The following is an 18,270-nucleotide window of genomic DNA, read 5'->3' as shown; positions in this document are numbered from 1 at the left end:
TTTATTCTCATCCATCCTCCTACCATATCAAATGTTGACATGTGTCACATTTAGTAACACATTTAATGAAATTAATACTAATTTAATCCACTTGTCACCATTTGATATGGTACGAGGATGAGTAGAAATAAAATATAAGAAGATATTTAATTTTATTGATTGTTGTATAAGGTGTTATTTATAAAGAAAATAAGAAGAATAACACGTGGGTTTATGGGTTTATTTATGGAAAGATTAGAAGTAGTACAATAGGATTTGGAATCCGTGGGTACCTCTAATTTCCCTTTATATTGTTTCCTTTTTTTTTTTTCCAAAAGTGCAAAATCCTTCATGTAGATTGTGTGATTAATTATATTCCGGAAATAAGTTATGATAAGTAAGATATATGATATATAAATTTCATATATAAAATTAGAAATACTTGTATACGAAGTCATCCGATCCGGAAAAAAAACTGATTTTATATATTAATCATCAATTTTTATTTTGAAGTTTTATTCAAATCCAAATATTTTCAAAGGAGAAAAAGGGGTCAAACATACACGTACTCTCAACAAACTCCTGATTGGAAGCGAGATTCTGATTCCCTTTTTCTAATCCAATAAGGAATCTCCCCGCTTGGCTCTTTCTCTCTATAGTCTATATATACACGGACTGAAAGATTTAATTACCTCAGAATCCAGAAGAACCTTACACTCCTACACAATGGCGTCGACGACAAAAACCGACGAAGATAATCCCAGCGTCACTGAAGTTGATCATGAATCTGATGAAGCAGCAGCCATGGAACGAGTGTTTTCAAATACGGAGGTTCCATCGTGGAGAAACCAGATAACCTTTCGAGCAATCATCACGAGTTTCATCCTTTCCATCGTCTTCAACTTCATTGTTTGCAAGCTCAACCTCACCACCGGAATAATCCCCTCGCTAAACGTCGCCGCCGGTCTTCTTGGGTTCTTCATCCTAAAATCATGGACGACTTTGCTGAATAAATTCGGCCTTCTGAAACACCCTTTTACACGACAAGAGAATACAGTGATTCAAACTTGCGTTGTGGCTTCTTCAGGAATCGCTTTCAGTAGTACGTTTCTTATTTCTTCCTTATTAATTTAATAGCAATTTCTTTATATATATATATATATATATATATATATATATATATATATATATATATATACAGTTTCATTGATTCTAACTTCCATGGAACAAACAGGTGGAACTGCAAGTTATTTGTTAGGAATGAGTTCAATGGTTGCGTCTCAGTTGGAGACGGGGAACACGCCGATTAATGTGAAGAAACTCTCCCCAGGGTGGATGATTGCTTATCTCTTTGTTGTCAGCTTTGTTGGCCTCTTCTCCATTGTTCCCTTACGCAGGGTATGAAACTTATAACTATTAGTTAACTACTCATCAAGATCTTTTTTTAAATATGTGGATTTCATCTTAGATATATGATTCCGTGTGTCTAGATGAAGATTGTTTCAGTTTTATAATTTTAATTTGATTTGATTAATTTTTTAAATATGTTATGTTGTTTAGATGATGATCATGAAGTTAAAGCTCACGTATCCTAGTGGAACCGCTACTGCATACCTTATCAACAGCTTTCATACTCCCAATGTGGAAAAGTTGCCTCCAAAATTAACAAGTGGCAAATAGTTCAGGGGTTATTTCAGTAACTTATCATTTACTATTCATAGTTTGACTATAAATATATATGTGAATGAAAGAATGGACGGTGAACTCTTTTGTTAGGCGCATTCAAAATTTGACTATGAATAGTATATGTGAAATTGAATAATTTGAAGGCGCATATATAATTAATAGACGCCTACAATTGGACGCCTACAATTTGGACGACATTTTATTTTGCAATTGGTATTCTCTTTGGCTATAAATAGCCTGAGCCAGAGAAGTTTCATAACAAAAAAAAAAAAAATCATCCAAGTATATATAGAAAAGTATTACATATATATACTGATACACCACCGTGTATTTTAGCTCTCCCACTCTATTTTGTAATCTCTTTCATAATCCCTGTAAACACTGCAAATTATAGTGAATTGTTTCTCGGCTTCCTCCGCCCGTGGTTTTTTTCCCGATTTGGGTTTCCACGTAAATTCCTGTGTCTCTATTCTATTTATTTTATTCGTATTACGTTGTGATTATTACACTTTGATAATTTTTTATCCCATTCCGCATTGAGCTAATATTATTTAAGTCAATTTGGATCCGTCGTATTTTACAACAATTGGTATCAGAGCATTCGGGTTGTGATATTAGCTCGTTGGGATCATTTTATCAAGTAATTAATCATGTCTTCGGTAAAATACGATATTCCACTACTGGATCGTAACACCCGATTTCCGTTGTGGCAAGTAAAGATGAGAGACATTCTCATTCAGATGGATTTACACAAGGCACTCTTGGGTTTCAATAAGATGTCCGATACATGGACCGAAGAAGAAAAGGAGATGAAAGATCTGAAGGCTTTATCCCAAATTCGTTTGCACTTGTCAAACGATGTTTTGCAAGATGTTCTAAAAGAAACGTCAGCGGCTTCTTTATGGCTAAAGTTGGAACAACTGTTGATGACCAAGAGCTTACCAAACAAGTTGCATTTGAAGCAACGATTGTTCAATCTCAAGATGATTGAAGGAGGCTCTTTAACTGAACATATATCCACATTTAAAGAGTTAGTAAATAACTTAAAGAATATGGATGTTCAGTATGAAGATGAAGACTTGGCTCTATTCTTACTATCGTCGTTGCCAGAATCCTATAGCCATTTTCGTGATACTATTATCTATAGCCGTGACACTCTAGTTTTAGATGAAGTCTATACAGCTTTGGATTCAAAAGAGAAGATGAAGCATATTACTGGTGGTGGTTCAAGTGATGCTAAAGCCGAAGGTTTGAATGCCAGAGGAAGAACAACAGAGAGAAGTAGAACTTCTCAATCTTCCAACAGAACCAGATCCAAGTCAAAAGGCAAACGAAAGTTTTGCAACTATTGTCACAAGAAGGGACATGTGCTTGAAGAATGCTTCAAGTTGAAGAACAAAGAAAAAGAGAAGACGGCAGCAAATGGTAAACAAGCTAGCACTTCGGGTGAAGCCGATCTAGCTGAGGTCGAAGGTATTGGAGAACTTTTGACAGTTTATTCAGATAAACTGGATTCCACTGGTGATTGGATACTCGACTCTGGTTGTACTTTTCATATGTGTCACAACAAAAGTTGGTTTTACACATTTGAAAAGGTTAACCAGGGCTATGTGTTGATGGGTAACAATACTACATGTCCAGTTCTTGGACATGGTTCAGTCAGGATCCGTATGTTTGACGGAGTTATTCGAACCATGGGGGATGTTAGATATGTTCCTGACCTCAGAAGAAACTTGTTATCTCTCAGTTCCTTTGACAAAAAGGGATACGAGTTTGCTGGTAAAGGTGGAGTTCTCAGGGTATTCAAAGACGGTTCCGACAAACTGAGAGCCAAACGAAAAACCTCAGATCTTTACTTTCTTGACGGGCAAACAATTTCGAGTGATGCTGCTGTTGTTTCAAAGTCTCTTTCTGATCCAGATCAGTCCCGTCTTTGGCACCTTCGACTCGGCCATATGAGTTTTCAAGGCATGTCTGAATTGAGTCGAAGAGGTTTACTTGGTCAACAAAAGATTGTTGATTTGGATTTCTGTGAAGACTGTGTATATGGCAAGGCAAAACGAGTGAGGTTTGCAAATGGTATCCATACAACGAAAGGACCACTTGATTATGTTCACTCGGATTTGTGGGGACCGGCTCGAGTTGCTTCAAAAGGTGGAGCTATTTATATGCTCACTATTATTGATGATTTCTCCAGGAAGGTGTGGTCTTTCCTCTTAAAACATAAAGGAGACGTTTTCTCTACCTTCAGAAATTGGAAAGTTCAAGTTGAAAAGCAATCAGGTCTGGTGGTAAAGTATCTTCGTACGGATAATGGACTTGAGTTTTGCTCAGAAGAGTTTAATGTCTATTGTCAAAAGGAAGGCATTACTCGACATCGCACAGTAGTCCATTCACCTCAACAAAATGGTGTAGCTGAAAGGATGAATCGCACCATTATGGAGAAGGTCCGGTGTATGCTTTCTAATTCCAAATTGCCAAAGTCTTTTTGGGCGGAGGCTGCTTCGACTGCTTGCTATGTTATCAACCGATCACCGTCACGAGCAATCGAGAAGAAAACTCCGTTTGAGTTATGGTCCGATAAACCTGCCAATTATTCAGATTTAAAACCATTCGGATGTCCAGCGTATGCACGAGTTGACAATGGGAAGCTAGAACCAAGAGCAATCAAATGCGTTTTTCTTGGGTACAATCAAGGTGTAAAGGGTTACAAGTTATGGAGCTTTGATTTGAAGAAAATTATCATCTCAAGAGATGTTACTTTTGATGAGTCTGCTATATTTCAACCAGTTGCTGACTCTTCTAAAAGAACAGATGCATCAGATGTATCATCCGAAGCAAATAAAGAGAATGCTCAAATGGAGGTGGAGCTTCCTACTTCACCTACCACTAATCAGAGTACAAATCAGCATCAAGATTCTTCTTCGTCGGATGAGCATGTTGTTGGTGAAGATTCAACACCTTCACAACCACAAGCTACTACTCCAAGCATTGCAAGAGATAGACCGAGAAGACAGATTATTCCTCCGAAGAGGTATGCTGAATCTGATTTGGTTGCCTATGCTTTTATTGTTGCTGATAATATTGAGTCTGCAACGGAGCCTGCAAATTATGACGAGGCTATCAAATCTGAAGACTCAAATGATTGGATGCTCGCTATGCAAAATGAGATGGAATCTTTGCAGCGAAACAGTACTTGGAATTTAGTTCCTATTCCGAAAGGGAAGAGACCAGTTAAATGCAAGTGGGTCTACAAGCTCAAGGAACCTGTCAACCCAAATGATAAACCAAGATACAAAGCTCGGTTAGTAGCTAAAGGCTACAGTCAGATTCCTGGTATTGATTACACTGACATTTATTCCCTAGTTGTCAAACATACTTCCATTCGTGTATTGTTGGGGTTGGTTGCTTCTAATGATTTTGAGTTAGAACAACTTGATATCACTACAGCTTTCCTAAATGGTGAGCTTGAGGAAGAGATTTTTATGCAACAACCTGAAGGTTTTGCAGTTCCTGGAAAGGAGAACTACGTATGCAAATTGAACAAATCTCTTTATGGCCTCAAGCAGTCTCCTAGACAATGGTACAAGAGGTTCGATTCTTTCATGACCAGTCACAAATTCAGTAGGTGCACCTATGATAGCTGCGTTTATTTCAAGAAAGGTGACAATGGTTCAAAGATCTACTTACTCTTGTACGTGGATGACATGTTGATTGCAGCAAAAGATATGAAGGAGATTCAGAAGTTAAAAGACCAGTTGAAAGCTGAATTTGAAATGAAGGACTTAGGAGCTGCCAAAAAGATTTTAGGTATGGAAATTATTCGTGACAGGAAGTCTAGGATCTTGCATCTTTCTCAGAAAAGTTATATTGAGAAAGTCCTAAGACGCTTCAGTATGCACGAAGCAAAGTCTGTCAACACACCTTTTGCAGCTCATTTCAAGCTATCATCCGCTTTGAGTCCTACTAATGAGACTGATATGGCTTACATGGCACGTGTTCCATACTCTAGTGCTGTTGGATCTTTGATGTATGCTATGATCTGCACGCGCCCTGATTTGGCTTATGCTGTTAACATGGTTAGTAGATACATGGCGAACCCGGGGAAAGAACACTGGAAAGCAGTACAGTGGATTTTTCGTTATTTACGCGGTACGTCTTCTATGTGTTTACGTTTTGGAAAATCTAACACTGGGGTGTTCGGATATGTTGATTCAGATTATGGCAAAGATTTGGATAAACGAAGATCAATTACAGGGTATGTGTTTACTCTAAATGGTTGTGTTGTTAGTTGGAAAGCCCAGTTACAGTCTACAGTTGCCCTGTCTTCTACCGAGGCAGAGTACATGGCGATTACAGAAGCAGTTAAGGAAGATATCTGGTTGAAGGGGTTATTTGGAGAACTCGATGATAGAATAAAGGTGACCACAGTTTTCTGTGACAACCAGAGTGCTATCTTCTTGAGTAAAGATCAAATGTTTCATGACCGAACAAAGCATATTGATATTCGTTATCATTTTGTGCGGGATATCATTGAAAAAGGTGATTGTGTTGTGGACAAGATTCATACAGATTATAATCCCGCTGATATGTTCACTAAAAGTCTTCCTATAGCCAAGTTCAAATTATGTTTGGACATGGTGGGTGTTTCTGATCGCAGTTGAGCCTGAAGGCTCGTGGTGGAGGAAGTATTATTTATTTTTCGGAAACAATTTTTTCTCTATATAAAATTTGCAGGTTCTTATGGAAGTTTTAGAGTTTGATGAGCTATAGGTTTTGACTAATCGTAAAGCATGACTTGCTTAATTTTGATGTCAAGGTGAAGATTGTGGAAAAGTTGCCTCCAAAATTAGCAAGTGGCAAATAGTTCAGGGGTTATTTCAGTAACTTATCATTTACTATTCATAGTTTGACTATGAATAGTAATATATATGTGAATGAAAGAATGGACGGTGAACTCTTTTGTTAGGCGCATTCAAAATTTGACTATGAATAGTATATGTGAAATTGAATAATTTGAAGGCACGGATATAATTAATAGACGCCTACAATTGGACGCCTACAATTTGGACAACATTTTATTTTGCAATTGGTATTCTCTTTGGCTATAAATAGCCTGAGCCAGAGAAGTTTCATAACAACAAAAAAAAATCATCCAAGTATATATAGAAAAGTATTACATATATATACTGATACACCACCGTGTATTTTAGCTCTCCCACTCTATTTTGTAATCTCTTTCATAATCCCTGTAAACACTGCAAATTATAGTGAATTGTTTCTCGGCTTCCTCCGCCCGTGGTTTTTTTTCCCGATTTTGGTTTCCACGTAAATTCCTGTGTCTCTATTCTATTTATTTTATTCGTATTACGTTGTGATTATTACACTTTGATAATTTTTTATCCCATTCCGCATTGAGCTAATATTATTTAAGTCAATTTGGATCCATCGTATTTTACAACACCCAAAGGTGCAAAGTTAGCAAAGTAAGCAATTAGATTATACTTCCTTCTTCCTAAACTTGCATTGTGTATTTGTATGTATGTATGTGCATACATCATACATGTATAAGTGTGTGTATATCATGCATACGTATAATAAAATTGTGTATTATGTGTCCTAATATTTCTAATATCAAATACTTTAAACTCTCAACACAGGAGGCAAGTCTCAGTGCTATTCAAATCCTTCTCGTTTAGTTTCGTATGGGCGTTTTTCCAGTGGTTTTTTGCAGCCGGTGATGACTGTGGATTCGCCAGTTTCCCCACCTTTGGTCTCAAAGCCTATGCCCAAAGGTTAGTCTTTTGTTTTTACATCCAAAAATTTTGTTTTCTTAATTCTTCGTGTTTTTTTTAATAAATGTGAATATTGAATGGTCTTTACAGATTCTATTTTGACTTCTCATCAACATATGTTGGTGTGGGAATGATATGTCCTTATATGGTTAACATTTCATTACTCATTGGTGCAATCATGTCATGGGGCATCATGTGGCCACTCATTGAAGCCAAGAAAGGAATTTGGTACTCAGCAGATAGCAAGCAGTCTTCATGGCATTCAAGGTTATAGGGTATGTAACACATAGCACCTCAAAACATAACTATTTTATAAAGAGTTGATTCATACTAGACCATATCTTTTTGTCATACACAGCAATAACATGTTTTTATTTGCATATTATACAATCTTTCTAAAGCATAAATGGTTGTGTATGACAAAAATAGTTGGTACGAATCAGCTCATTTTTATAAATTAGTTGTTGGTTTTTCTTAGTATTGCGGATAACATTTAATCTCATTAACCTTTCATTTTTTTCACAGGTATTTCTTGCAGTTGCAACAATGCTCGGAGACGGATTATTCCATGTTGTATACATGGCAATCGTGATGCTATTTACCATAATCAAAACCGGATCAAAAAAAGTCGAATCTTTTCCTCAAGACGAAAATAGATCACAACTTACTTTCGATGAACAAAAACGAAACGAGTACTTCACTAAAGACCAAATTTCAACATTCACAGCACTCGGAGGCTATATAACCCTAGCAATAATCTCAATATTCATCATCCCTAATTTCATCTTCCCGCAATTAAAGTGGTACCACATGTTAGTAGCATACATCATTGCCCCAATTCTAGCCTTTTGCAACGCATATGGATGTGGTCTCACTGATTGGTCACTAGCTTCAAACTATGGAAAACTAGCCATCCTTATATTCAGCGGGTGGGCCGGAATGGGTCACGGGGGAATCATAGCGGGTCTAGCCGCATGTGGTGTGATGATGAACATTGTCTCAACAGCTTCAGACTTAATGCAAGATTTCAAGACTGGATACCTCACCCTATCATCACCTAGATCTATGTTTTTTAGTCAAGTTATTGGAACGGCTATGGGGTGTGTTATGTCACCGTTGGTGTTTTGGTTTTTTTTATCGGGCCTATTCTGTGGGTGACCCGGATGGGTCTTACCCAGCTCCGTATGGAGCTCTTTATCTTGGGATTGCGGTTCTTGGAGTTGAAGGATTGGGTGCACTTCCGCATAACTGTTTGAAGCTTTCGATTTGGTTTTTTGTTGGCGCCATTTTGGTGAATCTTTTGACTGTGGTTTTGAAGAGGTATGAGAAAAGGTTTGGGGTTTATAGGTTTATTCCGAGTCCAATGTGCGTGGCGATTCCGTTTTATCTTGGGGCGTATTTTGCCATTGATATGTGTATTGGGAGTTTGATTCTTTTTGTGTGGGAGAAGAAGAATAAGAAGGCGGCTAAAGAGTTGGCTCCGGCGGTGGCTTCAGGGATGATTTGTGGTGACTCGTTGTGGGGTATACCGGCGGCAGTATTGGCTATGGCGGGTGTTAAGGCTCCGATCTGCATGAAGTTTCTTTCGGCTTCTGTTAACAAGAGAGTAGATGGATTTTTGGGTAGTTGATTTGTTTTGTTTATGAAAAGATTTCTTCGTACATATTTAAAAGATTTTAGTTGGTTTTTGGTTGCTATTATTAATGGATAGTCGTTTTCATTGGTGTATAGCTATATTTCGTGTGTTAATGTTTCTTCTGACTTCACAGCTGAATCTCAACCCATGAATATAAACATGATAACAGCATTTCTAATTCTAATTCTAATTGTAAACCTATAATCAAAATTATTCTAATCTATCATTTCATTCATTTTAATTAAATGATATATCCGATATTAGTTTTTTTTAAAACTAATTTATCATTATTTATTTAAAATGTTTCATTAAACTTCTCATTTAATTACTTATTTTGTAAACGGTATGTCATATTTTAAATAACTATAAATCTACTTCTTCTACTATAATAAATGAAGATAATTTTACCACATGTCAATTTCTAATAAGTTTTGACACTTGTCATTTTATGATAATTTTTAAATAAATAATATCCACATGTCAATTTATGGTTTTTTTTTCAAATTTTTAAAATTAAAAAACTACATAATACTTATAGTTATATATGTAAGATATCAAATGTAATAAATATTATACTAAATTTCAATTAATATGTTTCTTTATTCCTTATTTCAAAATTTTATTTTAAAAAATACTTATTATTTACATTTTAATATTTTATTTTTTTAATCAACTCGTGTAATACACGAGTTTTACACCTAGTACTATAATACATTATTTGAAATCTACTATAATAAATGAAGATAATTTTGCCACATGTCAATCTCTAATGAGTTTTGACACTCGTCATTTTATGATAATTTTTAAATAAATAATATCCAAATGTCAATTTATGATTTTTTCTAATTTTTAAAATTAAAAAACCAGATAGTACTTATAGTTATATATGTAAAGTATCAAATGTAATAAATATTATACTAAATTGCAATTAATATGTTTCTTCATTCCTTATTTCAAAATTTTATTTTAAAAAATACTTATTATTTATATTTTAATATTTTTTTTAATCAACTCGTGTAATACACGAGTTTTACACCTAGTACTATAATACATTATTTGAAAAAATATATTAAAATACATCATTTAAAAAAGTAATACAATCTTAATTATATATATATATATATATATATATATATATATATATATATATATATATATATATATATATATATATATATATATATATATATATATATATATATATATATAAAGGGCAAATACCATAAAAGCCACAATATTTTCACGCGTAATTGAGAAAAACTCTATTATAAAATAGGACGTAGGGTTATCACTTTAGCCAATTTAATGGTTTTCATGATTAACTTGTTAAATTTTTAGCAAAATCAGTCCTAAAAGTTCAAATTTGGTCCCTATAGTTTGCAAAAAATTGCCCCACATGTCCAAAACTCGGTTTTATGTTTTTTAGTTTCTTTATTTTTTTATATATGTTTCGTATATTTTTTTTATTTTTTTTTTGTATTTTTGTTATGTTTGTTTTTCGTCAATTTGATAATTTCTTTTGATATTTTTTAAAGACGTAAAATATATAAATATATTAGAGTATATTACATTTTTGGTGTTTGAGTTTTTTTTTTCTAAAAAAAATGAAAAAAAACGGAAATAAATAAAAAACGAAAAAACAAATAAAAAAATATTAAAAAAAATATGAAAAATAAATGAATATAAAAAACAAAATAAAAACAAATATATATATATATATATATATATATATATATATATATATATATATATATATATATATATATATATATATATATATATATATATATATATATATATATAAACAAAAACAAAAACAAAAAATATAATTTTGCCAAAAAAATTATATTTTGCAAAAAAAAATTAACACAGTTAACCATGAAAATAGTTAAATGGACTAGAGTGATAACTCTACGTCCCATTTGTCGCCAGAGCAAAATAATAATAATAATAATAATAATAATAATAATAAGACTTTTCTCAATTACGTGTAAAAATATTGTTCCTTTTATGATATTTGCCCTATTATATAATCATTCTAAATTTATATTTTATCAATAGAATGTCATTAAATATTTACGGAAAGCGACTTAATAGGATAACATAGTTTTCGTTATGTACACGTTTAGTCTTTATTTTTTTTTATTTATTTTTTTGTAAAATAAGCTCTACAACTTGTTGTTTTTTTACACATTCAGTCCTTATGACCAACTACTCCAGGTTAAGTTCGCAGTTTGTACACATTTAATCCTTAATGTTTTTTTTTTTTTTTTTTTTTTTGCAAAATAAGTCATTATTATTTTTGTTACATTTAGTCCTTATGATATAAGTTTCTTCAGGTTTTGCTCACATAAGATTTTATGTGGGACAATTATTAATGAGGTGTTCTCATATGTGGCTCGTACAGGAAGTGGATTCATGTTTTTCTTGTCTTCATTTTGGTAATAGCATTGTACTTTTGATATTAGTAACTATTATAGTACAATACCAACTATATTTAATGCTAACGCAAACTTCATTCAATATCATCACCGTAGCAACCTTTGCTATCCTTTTTCTTGGAAGAAAAATGAAAAATTCCACCCACGTTGCATCACGATCCTTAATCACCTGAAAAGATTTTTCAACACCGTCTCCTCACACAAAAGTACCCTTCTTTAAATAACTACTGATTGGACTAGTTATTATGCTGAAATCTCTTCTACTCCAACTATACACCATAATATCGTTCAAATATATCACCACAAATCTGTTCAAAAATGATTTTAACACTTGTGAAAACTGCCAATAATGAACATTACATCTGCATGAGATCAGGTGTTGCACAGCAAGATTATCACACGGGTGATGTTCTTGAAAAGAATAAAGAATTTTAAAGTATGAGTACGTTTCTTAGTCATTCCACACATCTTCGTAGAGAACCGATCGTCAAGATGGTGACTCCCTACCGATCACAACAACACAAATGATCCATTCGCAATGACGCAACCGACCTGATCACAAAAATGTAACCAATCGAAACGATGTTGAATTCTCTCCGATCGCAACAATGTGAACTCCTTCTCCAATATGTCTTTCTTCAACCAAAAATGTTCTACTTCAAACCACTTAAAGAACATGTTGAGTTCAATCCTAACCATATCTTCCATTTGTGGATTAAAAACCACTTCCGTACACTCCCATGAACAAGATTAGGACCCAGTAAATTATCCTTGTAATAATTTGAAGGATTAACAACAGTCTTTTGAAGGAACAGATTTGTATTCGTAGGTTCATGATCAACATGTCCCCATATCACGACTTCCCAATTTAAGGTATACCACAAGAATAAGAATCCAATCACCACGAACTCCCTCCCACATAACGGCTTGGGACTCAGATCTAAAATGGCACAATGATTCAAACTTTCGTGATCATAACCCAATTTCAAGGGTTCACCAGTTGGTTCTCGCAATTCCTTCTCCTCCTATGGTGGTCGACCAATTCGAATCGCATCCTGATGCTCCATGGGTAAAACTGCATTTATGTTTTACTCATGCGAAACCTCCCCCACTTTCGCATCCTTTTGAACCACAACCACATCTTCGTGGTCTAGAAACGGCTTCACCAGGATTTCACTCACAGCTGTAGAAGACATGGACTCTTAGGACAAATTTTGTTGTTCAACAAAAATCCTCTTTTCTTCAACGATTTTGCCCATATCAACAAAATTGTTTTCTTCCACAACTATTTCAACAATTTCTTCCTCGTACACAAAATTAACTTCTTCCTCAATTTTTTCTTCCTCATCGGTATCATAGATAGGGATGGAATCTTCATCCTCTTCAACAATGGCTTCAACCATTTCCTCTTCAACCACAACATTGATTTTTGTTGGATTAGGTGTCTAAGCCAATAACTGAATTAGTATAATCTTGAATTATTAGCAAAGTCCTTTTGGGTTGCCCGCAAACCTAATAATTGAATAAGATGATTTTTAGAGAGAGAAACTGATTTATTGATTTATTATATGATTAATAAATAGCAATAAATGAATTTATTAATATGTTATGAAAATAATATATTAAGTAGAAATAGTAATATTTAATTAATAATTAATCATAAATAAATTAGATTGATTTTATGATTAATTGTATTAATTAAAAGTGCAAGGGTTACAGTACAATTGTTCAATAGTTGAACAAGAAAGAGTCCAAAACCTTCCTTGGAAGGAGGTGGATGAAATTAGGGTATTCCAGGGTATCTGAATTATTCCTTGTAGATAAATAGGATGCTGGATAATTACCAAATTGAATAAACATTATTTTATTCATTTAGGGTTATCTATGGTTTCCATGTTGCACTATATGTTGACCCCTTGACCTACAATTTTCATTCCAACTCTTTCTATCCTAGAGATAGCAAAAAATTTACATCCCCTCTCCTCTCTCAAAAAGCTTCTTGTTGCTAGTGTTGGGTGTGAACCATCAGAGGAAAGAAATTTGTGTTGCTAGCTTCCAAGTTACTGAAGAAAGGATTCTTGATTGTTTACCATAACAATCAAAAGATATGTTGTTCCTTTTACAATTATCGAAATTACCTAGGATTAGTGTGTTCTTGTTGTTCAATAAAATGTTACATCAATAATGTTATGACTTAGATCTTTAGGTTGCATGTACCCTTAAGTGTTAAGGATTTATCCGTGTTAATACATGTCAAACCCATCAGTGGTATCAGAGAGTATGGTTGTCTAAAAATTGAATTTACTTTGCTTGAACTTGAACAAGGACGATAAACAGAATCGCCATTATGTCGCTCCACCACGACGTGGTATTTTCCACCACAACGTGGTGATCTGCGAAATCACGTTCTTTTTTGTTTCTACCAGGACGTGGTAAATGTTTACCACGACGTGATGGACCCTCAGATAAGCTAAAATCGATTTTGCTTAATTCATAAATTGATTAGGATAATTACCTTAGATAATGTTTTTAATTATATATAAAACTGAGTAATTATCTTAGTAATTAGATATCCTTATCTTGAATTTGTGAATCATCCTTATTATTTTAATTATATTTAATTATTTAATTAATTAAAAGTAATATCGAAAACTTAATTGGTTTATTTTAAATTAAATTAATTCCTTAATTTCGAAAATTTAATTTAAACCTTGTATTTTTGAAAAGTTTTAAATTACACCTTATATATATATATATATATATATATATATATATATATATATATATATATATATATATATATATATGACATCCCCATTTTCACGGCCAGAAAAGACCGATTTTTGTTTATGCTTTATAAAAACCAGAGTACTTCTTTTAATAAAAATGTTGCGGAATTTGTTCCCAGTAAAACATGATAAGTACGTTATCAAAACATTTCTGAAGAAATGTATTTTTATTCATTTTAAAACATTGGGGTGTCATCGTCAATACAGAAACATAAGCATAAACAGAACTTACATTCATTTACACTAGTGATCTACACCTCTTTTAAATCCCTCAGTGTAAAGTAGCTTCATATCGACACCTGTGATACAAATAAGCTTGAGTGGGTCAGGTTGGGAAACCTGGTGAGTACATAGGGTTTTCAACCCACAATAATATAATTATTATGTTAAACATCAAACAATCAACCCAATTACCCATCCCCTATTATCTTCTTTACTCTTAAGGATCTACCCTAAGATTTAGTTATTCCTCGTTCATTCATTCCTAAGGAGTATCCTAAGGAATCGGCACTAAGTCTGCATAGTCACCAGGGTTTATCTCGTTTATTGACAACATCTTTTTTAAGAGTCCACTCGTAATACCTGTCCATGGGTTTTTAGAGTACACCGGGTGAACACATCGTTCACAACACCTACAGGTTGCGAGCCTCCTAGTGTTCCACTAGACTGTCTAAAATAGTCCGTGGTTGTCATCCATACTCTGCTAGATGACGTGGCCATCACTTGGGTCATTGTTTGGCTCATCGCTTTGGCTCATCGCTTAGGTCATCGCTTTGGCTCATCGCTTAGGTCATCGCTTCGCACCATATTTTATCACTCATATATCATCGCTCATCATTCATCTCATCTTTCATCGCTCATCATTTATCTCATCTTTCATCGCTCATCATTTATCTCACCTCTAATCTACCCATGTTTTACCCAACATATTTTGTAGATATAAAATACATATACAGTTTATATCATTTAAAACATGTATAAAACGTTTCATCCAACATAGACAGCAAGTATTCAGACAGTATACACACATAGCACGTAATTTATATAAAATACTTCATATATATGTGTAAGATGAAAGTAACTATGCACTCACCTGATTAGGTGGTGATTCTGAATTCGGACAGCGCTTCGTTACTTCTTAAAACAATTTCCCTCGACAAAACCTAGTATCATTACCACTAGGTATTAGCTCAATATTCACCGAGACTAATTAATAGTCTAGCTATTATTATTATTATTATATAAGCGTTAAGCAACACTCTTATACAACTCATAATAATAGCCCAAATAATTATTTTAAGGTCCTAATAACATTACTATATTAAAACATAAGCTATACTAAAGATAGGTTAGGCGTAGCTCACTTACAGCGGGTTTCCTTGGAAACCGGGCTTCGCTGGAGCAGCGTTTCCGAGCCGAAAGACTCTTCTTCTCGGGGCCGTCGGGCACTCCAGGGCTTCCGCCTCGTGCTAGGGGGGTTCCCTAGGCTTTTCGGGGGGTTTTAGGGCTTAGAGATAGAGAGAGAGAGAGAGTATAGAGAGAGGAATGAAGGGTTAAGGTGTGAGGAATGAAGGAGAGGGGCGTCTCTATTTATAGGAGGCTGAAGAGGCTCCCACGTCGTGGCCATTTGATGCCCACATCGTGGCCATTTGATGCCCACGTCGTGGCCAGCTGGGTACAGCCAGGCACAGCCTGGTGCTGACACCTGGCATCGCACACAGGGTGGAAATCATCCGATTTTCAAAAAATCATAACTTTGCATACGAACTCCATTTTCGACGTTATTTATATCCACGCGTAGGTAAAAATAAGATCTACAACTTTCATTTAGACTCCGTCGGCTAATTCTCGACCGATTTTAAATTTAACAGTAGGAGGAGATTAGACTGTTAAATGACCGCGAAGAATTCGTAACTCCTTCATACGGACTCCGTTTTCGTCTGTCTTTTTACCGTTGAGTTCCTATTAATGAGATCTTCAACTCTCATTTAGGTCGCGTAGGCCAAAAACCGCTCGAACTAAAATTCGAGTTTCGGGCTGTGCACTGCTAAACCAAATCTTAGAAAAATCATAACTTCCTTATATGAAGTCAGATTTGGGCGTTCTTTTTATGGATGTTATCGGTTTAACATATACTACAACTTTGGTTTAGATTACTAAGGCCAAAAAGTCTTCTATCGTAAATTCACTATTTACGCTTCCCGGTGCCGTGCCGGTTTTGCCGTAAAACTTCGACGGGCCATAACTTCTTCGTTATAACTCGGATTTCGGCGTTCTTTATATTTACGGAACCCTTGTAACATATACTACCACTTGGAAAAGATTAATACTTATAAATAATCTTCCATCAAAAACTCATTTTTGATGCTTATTGTCTCTAAATTGAGTAGCCCGGATCTGCGGGCGTTACAATTATCTCCCCCTTAGGATGATTACGTCCGGAATCATCAACGAAACAGGCTTGTATAATGACTCCGTGTGTTATCTCTTCATCCTAGGTAATAATCGTAACTTATTTATTCCTTCTTATCAGTATCTATCTCTTAGACTTATTGACTGCAAGCAGTACTCGATCATGCACCCACTCTTTATCTCACGTTAGTCTTCTAATCATGACCTTCGAATCACAATCTTGATCCTCACTGGATACGAACTTAAGATAAGTTCTTTTATTACTACAATGGACTGATGTGTCATATTCTAATGACCTATCATCATATGTTGCAACATTTAGACTTAGGTCTGTTAGAGTCAAATTCCAGAACAGACTATACCTTCCTTCATGTTCTAATGGGATATAATCACATCTTAAAAGGTAGCATTCCTAGCTACAAGCAACTATCGCGATACCTCTACTGATCGCTTTGATTGTCTTTCACTTCAAGCTTCTATCTTAAGTCAGATGCTACATCGGACTTGGTTCTCTGAACCACGTATCATACTCACTGTAGTCGGACTCAATTTGATATGACCACTAGGGTCGGAATAACAATCATCTTCTTAGTTATTACCGAAACGATGGTAACGACATACTTGAATAAAACGAAATCAATTACTAGCTCCTTGGTAACCTTGTGACTTTCCCTGATCCAAGCGTGAGTCCTGTGCTTCCGGTAGTATATGCATCTACTACCTTTCACACCTACTCATACTCGTCCCAAGTATTGTCTCGCAGTTTTCCAAGTCACCATTCAAGAAAATCACATAACAACTTAACAGATCAGATAGCAAAACGAAGGTTTTATATTATTCCTTGAAACGATTACATAGGTGTTCAAGTTCACCCTAGACTATGCCTCTAACAGGCTACATCATACGATACTATGGCTACTACATAACTCGATCTTCGGATGTGAAGTCCTCATCCTTGATTCCTCGCGTTATTATATGCTTCGTCGAGGATCATGTGAAATGCCCTTGGTTTTGGCGGTGCATTTGGCCTTGCTGCTTCGTTTTTCTTTGGGCAGTCTCTAGAAATATGCCCTTCTTTGTTACATCCGAAGCATACCTTCTTGTTGAATGTGCACTCGTTGGCGTAATGGCCAAACTTTCCACACTTGAAACATATCACCTCTTCGCCACATTTTCCTAAGTGTTTCTTCTTGCATTTATCACACCATTTTGCTTCACTTCTCCCTCCTCCAGACTTCAGGAATTTTCTCTCCTTGTTGGACCTTGAAGATCCTTCATGCTTCCTTTTCTCGCCAACTTCAGCTCTCTCCAGACCCTTCTCTCTTATCTGGGTCTCCACATTCTTAGCAACCCAGATGGCGGCTTTCAAGGTGGTTGCTTGCTTGACCATTGGACCAAAGTCCGCTGGTAATCCATGGGCAAACTTCTTGACCTTGGAGAGCTCAGTTGGAACTAGGTAAGGAACAAGCTTCATCTTCTCCGTAAAACTTGCAGCATACTCAGTGACACTCATCCTTCCTTTCTTCAGATTT

At 35.0% G+C, this 18,270-nt stretch overlaps 1 pseudogene; it reads left to right on the top strand.

Moving 5' to 3' along the window:
- Window positions 1-688: 688 nt before the first annotated feature.
- LOC145132656 (putative metal-nicotianamine transporter YSL7) lies at window positions 689-9,090 on the top strand (annotated as a pseudogene).
- The last annotated feature ends 9,180 nt before the right edge of the window (window positions 9,091-18,270 follow it).

Source organism: Lactuca virosa, chromosome 8 (genome assembly GCF_052849685.1).
Source record: "Lactuca virosa cultivar CGN04683 chromosome 8, Lactuca_virosa_CGN04683_v6, whole genome shotgun sequence".
Classification (NCBI taxonomy): domain Eukaryota; kingdom Viridiplantae; phylum Streptophyta; class Magnoliopsida; order Asterales; family Asteraceae; genus Lactuca; species Lactuca virosa.
The sequence above is the reverse complement of the archived record's forward strand: the minus strand, read 5'-3'. Positions and strand labels throughout refer to the sequence as shown.